Below are 14,329 nucleotides of genomic sequence, written 5' to 3' on the forward strand. Positions count from 1 at the left end.
AAGTGTAAATAAAAGCTAAAGTCATATATAACGTAAAATCCAGTCAAGAATAATTAGGTCAAAATTGCCTAGCAATTTACAGCACTAATTATTATAAATAAATAAATAAATAAATAAATAAATATATATATATATATATATATATATATATGTATATGTTACATTACATTTTCCCCATAGGAAATATTCACGGAAAACAATTTGAATAAATTCTTCAAAATTGCACTATCACATAGATCGTGTATACTTTAGTATGTTCTCTTCCTTATCCAAAAGAAGTTCCAAATTCTTTACTTTCTAACAATCCTGGGAGCACTACTGTGGGTAGGGTACCAGGTATCTTTCTGAGCACTGAATCTAAATTGTAATCCAAGATTTGCATTTCATTTCCCTAGTCTTACACAGTATATGCTACCATTACTTAGTGCTACATATGTAATAAGGAAGCAACACTCCACCTGCAGACTCCCTCTTTTCCTTAGCTATATCTTTCAAATAATATTCTGTCAGTTTTTCCATTGATATCTGGGGATTTATGTGCCTTATTCCACTGTGCATTGATCGGTGTGTAAATCCCCACAATATGTTTCTTTTCCAGGTTTTGTTATATTTTTCAGACCAAATGTTACTGTCATATTTTTAGAGCTTATACCACACAAACTACAGATAATTCAATAGACCAAGCAACATAATTCATTTCTTATCCTGCTAAAAAAATATGCTTGAGAAATGTTTCTGAAAACTTAACAATAGTTAACATGTTCCTTCAGTTTTTGAACATGGTTATTCTTGCTGAAATTTATAGAGAAAAACAAGGGAAAATTCTGAAAGGAGTATTGTTATTATCATTTTTGTTTATAACGCACAGTCTGACACAACAAAGTAAAGCACATTTATAATATATATAAGTTATTAGAATATATCTAATAAAGATCATCAGTGTAGGGTTGGGTTAAGCATCCAATAACTCATATGAAATTCATTCTATGATTTTTCTTGTGTGGCATTTATTGGTACACCTTTGATGCATAGCAGAGCATCTGAAAGTTGTTTTAAAATGTTGTATTAAATCAATTCAATCAAGAAATACTACAGTTAAGACACATTAAAATACATGCAACATTCATTTTACACCATAGCAATCATTCAGCTAAAATATTTTTTTTTATAAAAAGGTGAGCAATATTCAAAGAAAAAAAATTAAAGGAATCATTTCATCTAACAGTAAAATGATCAACTGAAAAGCAGTTATATTATATTAGTTCAGTTTTGTTGGATCAAGTTATATATTGCATAGAATTAAGATTCACGATTGTGACGAAGATGCAATAGGAACCTATGAATGTCCCGACCACTTCAAAAATCACCTGAAAGGAAAGTGCTTGGAATATAGTAGATAACAAAATTAATTGACTTGGGATCTATTTGTTACATGAAATAATTGCAAGCTAGAGCACTGATATGGTGATCAAAAAGTGACACTAGGAAATGTATTTTCACATAGGTATCCAAAATGGATGCTTACAATCTTGTATATGAAATGTCTCTCCAGGACAAGTATGTAGAAGCTGATAATTTTAGATGGGTATGGATATGTATCATAATGTTAATTTATCTGAAATGACATGTAGACTCATAAAAATTAAGACTGTGTTATGCATTTAATGATCATGAATTTATGAAAAAAAAAAAAAACTATTCCAGTTAAGCTTATTGCTGCATCCTGAAATTTCATCATAAAGCCAAGCCTTTACACATTCAACTACCTTCTTTGGGCTGTCGTGAGTATAAGGTAACTGTAGTATTTGATGGTGACTCAAGAATTTCACTTCATTTTTCAAATATTAGAGATATTTCATTAAGTCCATCCCTCATGACAACAAAATTATATGAGTTAAATAAGACAGATTTAATAAATCCAAGTAGTTTTTGAGCCTTGAGATGTCTTCATATTAAGCTTTTTAATTTGTATCATAAATTCCAATATAATTACTATCAAAGATTTTGGAATACCTCCTGGCATTACCATCAAGCTAGGTAAAATACATGAACTAGTGAATCAGTATTTTTCAGTGCATTCACAGTGCACTGAATGTATAAACTCAGTGCATTTACAAAGTATATATACAATGAATGTATAAATTCAGTGCATCCATAATGTATAAGTAAATCTACATTTATGTTTTAACTTGCATTGCTCTACTCTGAGTGCTGAAACTTAAGAAGTACAGATCTTCCTTAACTTATGAGAGAGATACACCCTGATAAACCTACCATAAATTGAAAATATTCTCAATCAAAAATGCATTTAATGCATTCAAAATACTGAACATCATAGTTTACCTAGCCTACCCAGAACATGCTGAGAACATTTACATTAGTCTACAGTTGGGCAAAATTAAACCCATTTTATAACAGCATTGACTATCTCATGGAATGTATTAAATAATATACTTAAAGTCAAAAACAGAATGGTTGTATGATACAGAATTGTTTTATGTTTATCAGTTGTTTACCCTTGTGATCATATGGCTAACTGTGAGGAACAGCTCTCTACCACTGTCCAGCATCACAAGAGAGTATCACATGGCATATTGCTAGCCCAAAAAAAGATAAAAATTCAAACTTTGAAATATAGTTTGTACTGAATGCATATAACATTGGCACCATCATAATGTTTAAAATGAACAGTATGAAAAAGCAAAAAGATATGACACTGAAAGATGAACTTCCCAGGTCAGTAGCTGTCCAATATGCTCCCAGAGAAGAGTTGAGAAATAACTCCAGAAAGAATGAAGAGATGGAACCAAAGCCAAAACAACACCCAGTTGTGATTCTGACTAGTGATGAAAGTAAAGTCTGATGCTGAAAAGAAGACTATTGCATAGGAACCTGGAATGTTAGGTAAATGAATCAAGGCAAATTAAAGTTATCAAGCAGGAGATGGCAAGAGTGAACATTGACATTTTAGGAATCAGTGAATTAAAATGGACTGGAATGGGAGAATTTAACTCAGATGACAATTATATCTACTACTATGGGCAAGAATCCCTTAGAAGGAATCAAGTAGCTCTGATAGTCAACAAAAGAGTCCAAAATGTGGTACTTGGGTGCAATCTCAAAAATGACAGAATAATCTTGTTCATTTCCAAGACAAACCATTCAATATCACAGTAATCCAGGTCTATGCCCCAATCACTAATGCCAAAGAGGCTGAAGTTGAACAGCTCTTTAGTGACCTAGAAGACCTTCTAGAACTACCTCCCAAAAAAGATGTCCTTTTATCATAGGGAACTGGAATGTAGGAGGTCAAGAGATACCTGGATTAACAGGCCTGGAGCACAAAATGAAGCAGGGAAAAGGCTAATAGAGTTTTGCAAGAGAATGCACTAGTCATAGCAAACACACTCTTCCAACAACAAAGGTGCATCTACACATGGATATCATCAGATGATCAATACCAAAATCAGTTTGATTATATTCTTTGCAGCCAAAGATGGAGAAATTCTATACAGCCAGCCAAAAAAAAAAAAAAAAGACCAGGAGCTGACCATGGCTCAGACCATAAATCTCTTATTGCCAAATTCAGACTTAAATTGAAGAAAGTAGGGAAAACCACCACACCATTCAGGTATGACATAAATCAAATCCCTTACAATTATACAGGGGAAGTGACAAACAGATTCAAGGGATAAGATCTGAGAGATAGAGGGCCTGAAGGACAATGGAAGGAGGTTCATGATATTGTACAGGATGCAGTGATCCAAACATTCACCAAGAAAAAGAAATGAAAAAAGGCAAGATGGTTGTCTGGGGAGGCCTTACATATAGCTGAGAAAAGAAGAGAAGCAAAAGGCAAAGGAGAAAAGGAAAGATATATCGATCAGAATGCAGAATTCCAAAGAATAGCAAGTAGAGTTAAGAAAACCTTCCTAAGTGATCAATGCAAAGAAATAGAGGAAAACAATAAAATGGGAAAAACTAGAGATCTCTTCCAGGAAATTAGAGATACCAAGGGAACATTACCTGCAAATATAGGAACAATAAAGGACAGAAATGTTATGGATCTATCAGAACAAGGAGATACTAAGAGGTGGCAAGAATACACAGAAAAACTACACAAAAAAACATCTAATGACCTTAAATAATCACGATGGTGTGATCACTCACCTAGAGCTAGACATCCTGTAGTGCAAAGTCAAGTGGGCCTTAGGAAGCATCACTACAAACAAAGCTAGTGCAGATGACAGAATTCCAGCTGAGCTATTTCAAACCCTAAAAGATGATGCTGTGAAAGTGCTGCACTCAATATGCCAGCAAATTTGGAAAACTCAGCAGTGGCCACAGGACTGGAAAAGGTCAGTTTTCATTTCATTGCCAAAGAATGTTCAAACTACCACACAATTGCACTCATCTCACATGCTAAGAGAGTAATGCTCAAAATTCTCGAAGCTAGGCTTCAAAAGTACATGAACCGAGAAATTCCAAATTCTTAAGTTGGATTTAGAAAATGCAGAGGAACCAGAGATCAAATTGCCAATATCCATTGGATCATAGAGAAAGCAAGAGAATTTCAGAAAAATATCTACTTCTGCTTCATTGACAATGTTAAATCCTTTGACTGTGTGGATCACAATAAACTGTGGAAAATTCTTTCAAAAATGGGAATACCAGACCACCTTATCTGCCTCCTAAAAAATCTATATGCAAGTCAAGAAGCAACAATTAGAACTGTTAGAACTGGACATGGAACAACAGACTGGTTCCAAATCAGGAAAGGAGTATGTCAAGGCTGTATATTGTCACCCTGCTTATTTAACTTATACGCAGAGTACATCATGAGAAATGCTGGACTGGTTGAAGCACAAGCTGGAACCAAGATTTCCAGGAGAAATATCAACAGTCTCAGTTATGCAGATGACACCATCCTTATGGCAGAAAGTGAAGAACTAAAGAGCCTATTGATGAAAGTGAGTGAGGAGAGTGAAGAAGCTGGCTGAAAACTCAACACTCTAAAAAGGAAGATCATAACATCTGGCCTCATCACTTCATGGCAAATAGATGGGGAAACAATGGAAACTGTGGCAGACTTTCTTTTCTTGGGTTCTAAAAATCACTGCAGATGGTGAGTACAGCCATGAAATTAAAAGATGCTGGCTCTTTGGAAGAAAAGCTATGGCAAGTCTAGACAGCATATTAAAAAGCAGAGACATTACTTTGCCAAAAAAGGTTCTTATTGCCAATGCTATGGCTTTTCCAGTAGTCACATATAGATGTGAGAGTTGGACCATAAAGAAAGCTGAGCACTGAAGAATTGATGCTTTTGAATTGTGGTGTTGGAGAAGGCTCTTGAGAATCCTTTGGACTGCAAGGATAAAACCATAAAGGAAATGAATCCTAAATATTCATTGGAAGGACTGATGGTGAAGCTGAAGCTCCAGTACTTTGGCCACCTAATGTGACAACAAATTGAAGGCAGGAGGAGAAGGGGAAGACAGAGGATAAGGTTGTTGGATGGCATCTCCGACTCAATAGACATGAGTTTGAACAAGCTCTGGGAGTTTGTGATGGATGGGGAAGCCTGGTGTGCTGCAGTCCATGGGGTCACAAAGAACTGGATACAACTGAGTGACTGAACTGTTTGTTTAAAAATTATAAGTTGAACCATAAGTCAGGGATGATCTGTACAGTGAAAGGCAAACAACTTTGAACAAAACATCTGATACAATACTGCTTAATGATAATGTTTAGAAACATGGCACAAAAAACAAAGCTATATGAAAGTCAACACACATATATAATCAGACTCACACTCACAGGTGATGCTTGTAAAATTTCAGATTTGATACGGTCCCACAATGCCAACTTTGCTCTAATTAGCATCAATGTCTTTAGAATGACAATCAAGCATCACATTCAATAGACATCATCAGTATAAGTAATAAAGATCATTCACCTTTTAAAAATGCCAAAAAAAATAGTGAAAAAAATTATTCCAAATAGTCTTAGTATCTTGTTCTGCTCTTGGCAACTGCACGTAAAGGACTATGGTAGAATCCTGGTAAAACTTCAGTTCAGAGAAACCATCACATTTTATGCTTAGGCCCTTCAGACATGCATGATCAATTCTCATTCTCTCAATTCTCCTGAATTGCATCAATGATGGTTGCTCTTTACTCAACAAGAATGCTCCTGATCATAAAGTCCCGGTGTTTGGTATTGTACATATGTCTCAGCCAAATTTTCGGTTGTTAAATGAAGGACCATATCTTACATTATACATTCCAGGAGGCCAGGACCAATGCTTGGAAACCACCAAAATTAGAGTAATGACAATAAAATCAATATTTTCCTTCCAATGCTGGACAGTAACTTAGGTTACATAAACGTGACTTGATTGAATGAATGAAAAGTACTTAAAATGCCTTCCAGTTTATCAGACATTAATTGCAAATGCAAATGCAACCTTAAAATTAGTAGTTTCTATTTTAATGTTATAAAGTATATTAAGTTGAATAGAGAAAAAATGATTATAACATGATCATAATAATTTGGAATATGTATTTAAGTGATTGGTGTGAAGTTAGTTAAAAGAATGGACTGTTCTGGAAATTATTTTAATTCACCTCACTTCTGAGAAAGACAGTACTATCTAGTTCCTTAAAGCAGAGTAAATTTAACACTCATATTTTATTTTTTTAACTATATTTTCAGTGAATGCTTTTGCTAAATCTTTGTAATTTACAAACTGTTAATGATTAGCTATTTAGTCATTAACCTTTCTAATATCTCCTTATTTGTCTAAATCTTACCACATTAGAAAGTATTAACCTAAAGTTCTAATGCATCAGGTTGCAGAAATAAAATGACAGCTTTTTTTCTTCTGTAATGTATGTTACTATATCAAAAGATATTCAATATAGCAATAAAAAAGTAGGGTTCTGTTTAAAAGGACATTACAATAATGTAGCAAAATAGAAATCTTTGTTTTTGTTGAATAAGTAGCTATTTTAATGCATTTGTGTATTAATATTTTTATATCTTTATATGATGCAAAAAGTACACATGCTTAATTTCCAAATCTATAATATATTGATCTATATTTATTATAATTTACTGTTTAAAAATTTTAATATCCTGCTATTTTATCTTTACTAATTTTATTGTTATATAAAGTCTTTTAAATCATAAGAGAAAATATAAATGGTCATGTTTTAAATGTTTTAGACTCTTTGTAACTGGTCTTAATTTAACATGAAAGAACAATTTTTCTGAGTAAATTATACAATGTAAGCTCTTTTAACTTAAAATCATTTGTCCATGATTACTTAAATTTTTACTAAGTGAAAAATTCATGGAGGATAATATATTATTTCCTGCTAGTATGATAGAGCTTCCCAGGTAGCTCAGTGGGTAAAGAACCCCCCTGCAATGCAGGAGCTAAAGGAGCTGTGGGTTTGATCCTTGGGTTGGGAAGATCCCCTGGAGAAAGAAATGGCTACCCACTTCAGTATTCTTGCCTGGAGAATCCTATGAACAGAGAAGCCTGGCGGACTACAGTCCATAGAGTGACAAAGAGCTGGACATGACTGAAGCAACCGAGAATGCACATTAGAAATCTGCAAGATAATTTATTATTTATTACTAGTAATATAAAGATGACTATAGTTTAATATCTGTTCTCCAGGTCCATATAGTGTAGTTATGACAATAATGCTATAATACAAATAAAAATTTGCGGGAAGTAGTTTCAAAAGCTAAAAGATTCTATCAAAATTCAAAAGTAGAAAATTCACTTCCATCATTTTGAAGGAAAGTGGCATTTAATTCAGGGTTTAAAGGCAAGTAAAAAGGAAGGACAATGAGAAGACTGGGAGAAGGTATTAAAATATGGAGGAGAGAAACCACATGGTGTGTTCTAGGAATGATGAGCAAGTCAGATTGGCTGCATCAGTTAACATATATTGAGAAACAGTGTGAGAAATGTTTGGAATATATAGCTCATGCAGAGATCTGAATAATCAGATCAGATTTTAAAACATTATTGGGTGTAATGGGTAATCATCAGGAGTTTCTAGGTAAGGAAATTTGATGAAAATTTCTTTGATTTAGGGTATGTTAATTTGGCAACTATATGTAGAATAACTTGGAGGACAAATATACTAGAAATATTTAAAAGAGTTTACAAAAGGACTATGAGATTTATGTGTTGGTTAGGGGTCCTCTAACATAGTGGCATGAGATGCAGAAATACTGAAGGCTTAAACTAAAATGGCACTTGGAAATAAAGACCTTCTATCCATATGATAATTGTACTTGTCTTCCATAGTTTGAAGTTTTTACTGAGAAGCAGCATCCAGCCCAAGTACTACCCGATCAGACCTAGCTGACTGGTGGCTTTGGGCTGTCATGATCTTACCTTAATTTAACGGGCTGAACTCTGAAAGCTGCAGCCCAGAAGATGTGCCTACAGTTAGCCCATGAGTGCACACGGGATCTGTACCACTGTGGGTGGGTCCCTATGAGGCTCAGTCTTGTTCACCCCATGCCTTTCCCAAGATGCACCCCTTCTGATGTGATGGAGTTTAGGGATACGCTCAACTCCAGCAGAAGCTGCATCAAACCTCCAGTATCTGCTCAGAACTTGATGCTTCTTAGCCACTCTGCCCTTCATGGGTCTTCACCAGGGAAGGCCACACTGAATCCATCAAGGGCTCAGGGGGTGATGTCTCAACCCAGGAAACGGAAAGACATCATGTTCCCCAACCTCTTGGGAAAATGGGACTTCCTTTCCCAGATCACCCACATCAGGAAGACTGGCAATGGTCAATCTCAAGGTCGGGCTGCCCTACTGCCTCCAGATAATGGACCCTGAGAGCCCTCGAGCAGCGGTCCCCAACCTTTTTGGCCCCAGTGACTGCTTTTATGGAAGAAAATTCTTTCAGGGACCAGGGTAGGGAATGCTCTGGGGATGATACAAGCACATGGCATTTATTGTACACTGAATTTCTATTATTATTATATCAGCTCCACCTCAGATCCCTGAGTCAGGAAGATCCCCTGGAGAAGGAAATGGCAGCCCACTCCAGTAATCTTGCCTGGGAAATCCCATGGACAGAGGAGCCTAGTGGGCTCCAGTCCATGCAGTTGCAAAGAATCAGACACAGCTTAAGGACTAAACAACAACAACATCCAGCCAGGGACTGCAGTTTTAACCCCCATTGCAGCAAGGTGTAGTTAAACATCTGAAGATAGTCAAATGCATGGAAAGACAAACATCATGTCCAGTTGTTAGGACAAGTGTTAAGAAGCAAATTTCCTTTTGCTAATTTTTGACACTGTCTACTAAGTGAAATCAAGCAAACAAACAACAACAACAAAAACTGAAGTCTTAAGATGGCAAAACTTACAGATGGGAAGAGCCCAGTTTCCTTATTATGAGATGCAAGGAAGCCCCCTGAAAATCTGAAAAAGAAGTGAAATGTTGTGTTTTTGAGAATTTAAGTTTGGGATTTTAATAATTATAGCTAGCTTTACCCTCTCAAAGTTGAAAACCATATACAAAATTCTACATATAGTTCATATTGTGTTTTTGAATTTATTCAATGTTAATTTTTATTGTTCATTCAAACAATATGCAAGAAATATTATATTCCATTAACTAATTAGGAACCAAGGCTCCTTGAAGAAACAACTGACTCTAGGCCTTTGGCAGGATAGATCAAAGATAAGTATGAAGACTCTTCCTGTGTCAGAAGCACACATTCACAAATATAGGGAGAATATCAAAGGAACACAGAAGCCAGCTGAAAGATCTCCCTATGGATTAAGTCTCAATGGACTAAAAATTTGAGCATCAAAGCAAATAAAAAAATACTAGGTCACAACTCAAAGTGAAAAATAAATATACATGAGGCCACATTAATATTAATAAATGATTAAATAAATAAGGGAAAAGAAACATCTCCCACAAAGAAGAATTTTTAAAAACCTATATGCATACCCTGCCTTCAGAGAGGTGGGGAACTTCTTAGATTCTGCCTCGGCCTGACGATTATTTCCAAAGAGTATATATAGTATGGAAAGGAAAAAAAACACACACACACACACAAATCAATAACTTTAAAGTGGAGAAAATGGCCAAACAATATCTCAGCTAAGAGATTAATATGAACCATTGTAAATTGGGTTGGTAGTATATGTCCTTAATATAATGTGGCCAATACTTTGGCCACCTGATGCAAAGAGCTGACTCATTAGAAAAGATTGAGGGCACGAGGAAACGGGGACAACAGAGGATGAGATGGTTGGATAACATCATCGACTCCATGGACATGAGTTTGAGCAAACTTAAGAAGATAGTGAAGGACAGGGAAACCTGGTGTGCTGCAGTCCATGGGGTCACAGAGTCGGACACAACTTAGCAACTGAACAACAACAGCAATATAATGTGACGGATGGTGCTTTATCTTAATGATCTTCTTAAAAACCCACAACCCCAGCCTAATCATGAGAAACCTATCAGACAAATGGCGATTGAGAAACATTACTACTCAAAACTGTAAATATCATCCAAAAAAAGGAAAGGGAGGGAAGAATAAATTGGGAGATTAAGATTAACAAATGCACACTACAATCTATAAAATAGGTAGCTAATAAGAATTTACTGTATAGTCCAGGGAACTCCACTAACTCTGTAATGATCTATGTGGGAATAGAATCTAAAAAAGACTTGATATATGTATATGTGAAACTGACTCACTTTGCTTCACAAGAGAAACTAACACAACATTATAAATCAATAATGCTCTAATAAAAACATGAAATATTTTTTTGTTTAAAAGGGAATCTTGAGAAACTATCACAAAAAGAAGACACGTGACTCAATGTGACATAATAACTAAAGCAAGTGGTATGTAACCCTATGGACTGTAGCCTGCCAGGCACCTCTGTCCGTGGGGATTCTCCAGGCAAGAATACTGGAGTGGGTTGCTATGCTCTCCTCCAGGGGATCTTCCCAGACCAGGGACCAAACCCAGGTCTCCCACATCACAGGCAGATTCTTTACCATCCAAGCCACAGGGAAGCCCAAGAATACTGGAGTGGGTAGCCAATCCCTTCTCCAGGGGATCTTTCTGACCTAGGAAATGAATCAGGGTCTTCTGCATTGCAGATGGATTCTTTACTAGCTAAACTAGCAGGTAAGCCCATGTGACTGGAACCTTGGAACAAAAAAAGAGGCTTAGGTGAAAGCTAATTAAGTAAGCATCATAAGTTATTTAGATTTCATATGTATTAATATCAAAGTTGATTCACTGGCTGTGATAACGATACCAAAATAACACAAGACGTTAATAATAGAGGAAAGTCATGGTCTATAGAAACTCTGTATCATCTTACAAATTTACTGTAAATCAAAAACTATTCTAAAATTAAAAATTTCATTTTAAGTAGTAATAATTACAAAATTAAGACATAAAGAAAAATCATAGATCATAAAGAATACTAGACACTTTATCCCAGAAAGCAGAATAAGCATCTAATCAATACATTTACCTGTTATCAAGATGAAGGTATTTGAGGAGACAATTCTCTATGGGTGTCATGTTTTTGCACATTTTATGACAGTAATTGCCCTTTTGTTTCAGACTATCTTTTTAATGTTTTTATGGCAAACTGTATATATCAAACATTTCTATATCAAATATCCTTGAAAGGTAAAGTTAAGAACAGGTTCATTTCGTGTCCATTACAAAAGATTCAGATTCCCTAAGCTCATGTTTCATCTACTGTGACACAACTTATTTTTTTGAAGGTGATATACAAGGTCTTTGTATTTCCCTGTGAGAACTGTGGCTCAGAGAACCAGAACAAGTAAATGCTGACATTCCTATGATATTAAACTGTCTTTCATCTGTGACCTAGAAATATTTAGTCTACCAACATCCACAAATCTGATAAGTTACTAGACTGTGAGTAAGGTATCATTTCAGATATTTCATGATTCTTGACAAGGGACCTCACAGTGCATGGCTGGCCTGGTGGAATCCTTGATGTGAACCAGTGACCCCTATGTGCCTCCTAGCCTTTCCTTTTCCAAAGGGGAGTTTCTATTGCAGCCACTCACTGTTGCATATAAAGTGTTGTTATTGTTCGGTCACTAAGTTGTGTCCGACTCTTTGTGACCCCATGGACAGTAGCATGATAGGTTTCCCTGTACTTCACCATCTCCTGGAGTTTGCTCATGTCCATTGAGTCATTGATGCCATCCAACCATCTCATCCTCTGTCCTCCGCTTCTCCCCCTGCCTTCAATCTTTTTCAGCATCAAGGTGTTTTCCAATGAGTCGGCTCATCACATCAGGTGGCCAAAGTATACTAAATGTTATAACTAAGTTATGTTTAATTTGTACATTTTCAGGCAACTGAACTTATATCCAGATATAATAAAGAAGCATGTATATCCATATCTGATATACTGGCATCTCCTTTGGATGACAGCTCTTGTGTGGATGGGAAGAGGGTTTGGAAAACTATTTTGTGGTCTTGTAGTTAGACTTTGGCCTAGATGTACTACAGCATTTTTGGTTTCAGTTTTCCTGGCAAGTATTTATAAGACCAGGAATTCTAAGGTCCTTAAACCAACACTTTAGGCAACTAATGAATGTAAAACAAAAATGAAGTGATATACAATTTCCTGGACAATGTGATGAAATTTATATGAGCTTTCTATTTCCTTCATCTGTTATCTGCCTGCTGGAAATAACTCCATGGTCTTCTGAAATGATTGATGCAAAAGTTGGTAGGATTCTGTGTCTCCAAATCACTTTGTAAAATACTGGCTATTGAACATATTTTTCAAAACATTGCATGACTAAGAGGTAAACAAATTTTGTTAAGCTACTGAGTATTTAAGCTTTATTTGTTATTGCAACTAGTACTATCCTACCTAATGCAATGATGGTGAAAAAAGAATGGCCATTAGAGACAAAATAAATATTTTTTGGTGATATCAGTAGATTTTTTTGACTGATTTATAGAAAGGTAAACAAAAACATAATTTCTTATGGCATTTGACGAGGATGTTTGGGAGGTTAAATTTTGAGATTTGTTTTAAAACTTCTCTCTAGACCTTACAAATACTTATTCTGATTTGTTAGCTTTGGTAGGCAGAAAAACATATCGCCCAAAGATATCTATGTTGTAATTTCTGAAATGTTTTAATAAGTTACTTTTCCTGCAAAGTGGGAGTTAACATAGAAGATGAAGTTAAGGTTGCTAATCATGTACCTTAAAATAGGGAGATTATTCTGGATTGTCAGGATATGCCCAAAACAATCACAAGGCTCTATAATGTGGAAAAGGGAGATGAAAGAGAAGTGCAGTATGATGTAACATTAGAAGGACTCATCTTGGCTGTTGCTGATTTGAATTTGGAGGAAGTGGCTGCAAGCCAAGGAATGCAGGATTCCTCTCGGTGCTGTAGATGACAAGGGAACAGATTTCCCCTGAGAGCAGTAATGCAGAAAAGAAAGTAGATCTGCCGATACCTTGATTTTAAACCACTTGTTCTCATTCTGGATTTCTAAACTACAGAATTGTAAGTTAATGAATTTGTCTTTCTTTAAGACAGTAAATTGGGGAACATATTATTGCAGCCGTGGAAGACCAATGCAGTAGTCAACTACTCAGAGATGATATCTCAAACATCAAGAGAGTAAAAGATCAGCAGGAAAGAAAAGTTAGAAGAGGGAAGTGAAGATAATTGAAAAAAAGGGAAAAAAGAAAACTGACAGTTATTTGATAACATCTATATTTCTTATCAAGATAAGAAAAATCTAGAGGTTTATATGTTTCTTTTTAGGAAGAGAGGGAACTTGTACAAAAGCACAAAAGCAGAGTAGAGCACAAAGTTATAAAGCGTGTACCATTCTTCTATGGTCTATCAAACTGCAGTGGTGTTTTATGCATGTGTTCTCAGCTGTTTCAGTCAGGTCTGACTCTGTGAGATCCCGTGGACAGGCTCCTCTGTCCATGGGATTTTCCCGGGCGAGAATACAAGAGTGTTTTCCCATGCCTTCCTCCAGGGGATCTTCCAGATCCAGGGATTTTCCTGATCCTGTCTCCTGCATTTCCTGTATTGCAGATGGTTTCTTTACTTGTTGAGTCATCAGGGAAGACCGTGGTGTTTTATATTAGCTACTTCATGTTATATGACCTCTAACACAGTTCTTTCCTCAGTTCTGAGTGATAACAGATCACCACAGATGTCTCTGGCCTAAAGCTTAGCATATTTGGGTGCCTGCTCTTCCGCCAGGCCTCCTCCCACC

This window comes from Dama dama, chromosome 17, assembly GCF_033118175.1.
Source record: "Dama dama isolate Ldn47 chromosome 17, ASM3311817v1, whole genome shotgun sequence".
Lineage (NCBI taxonomy): Eukaryota > Metazoa > Chordata > Mammalia > Artiodactyla > Cervidae > Dama > Dama dama.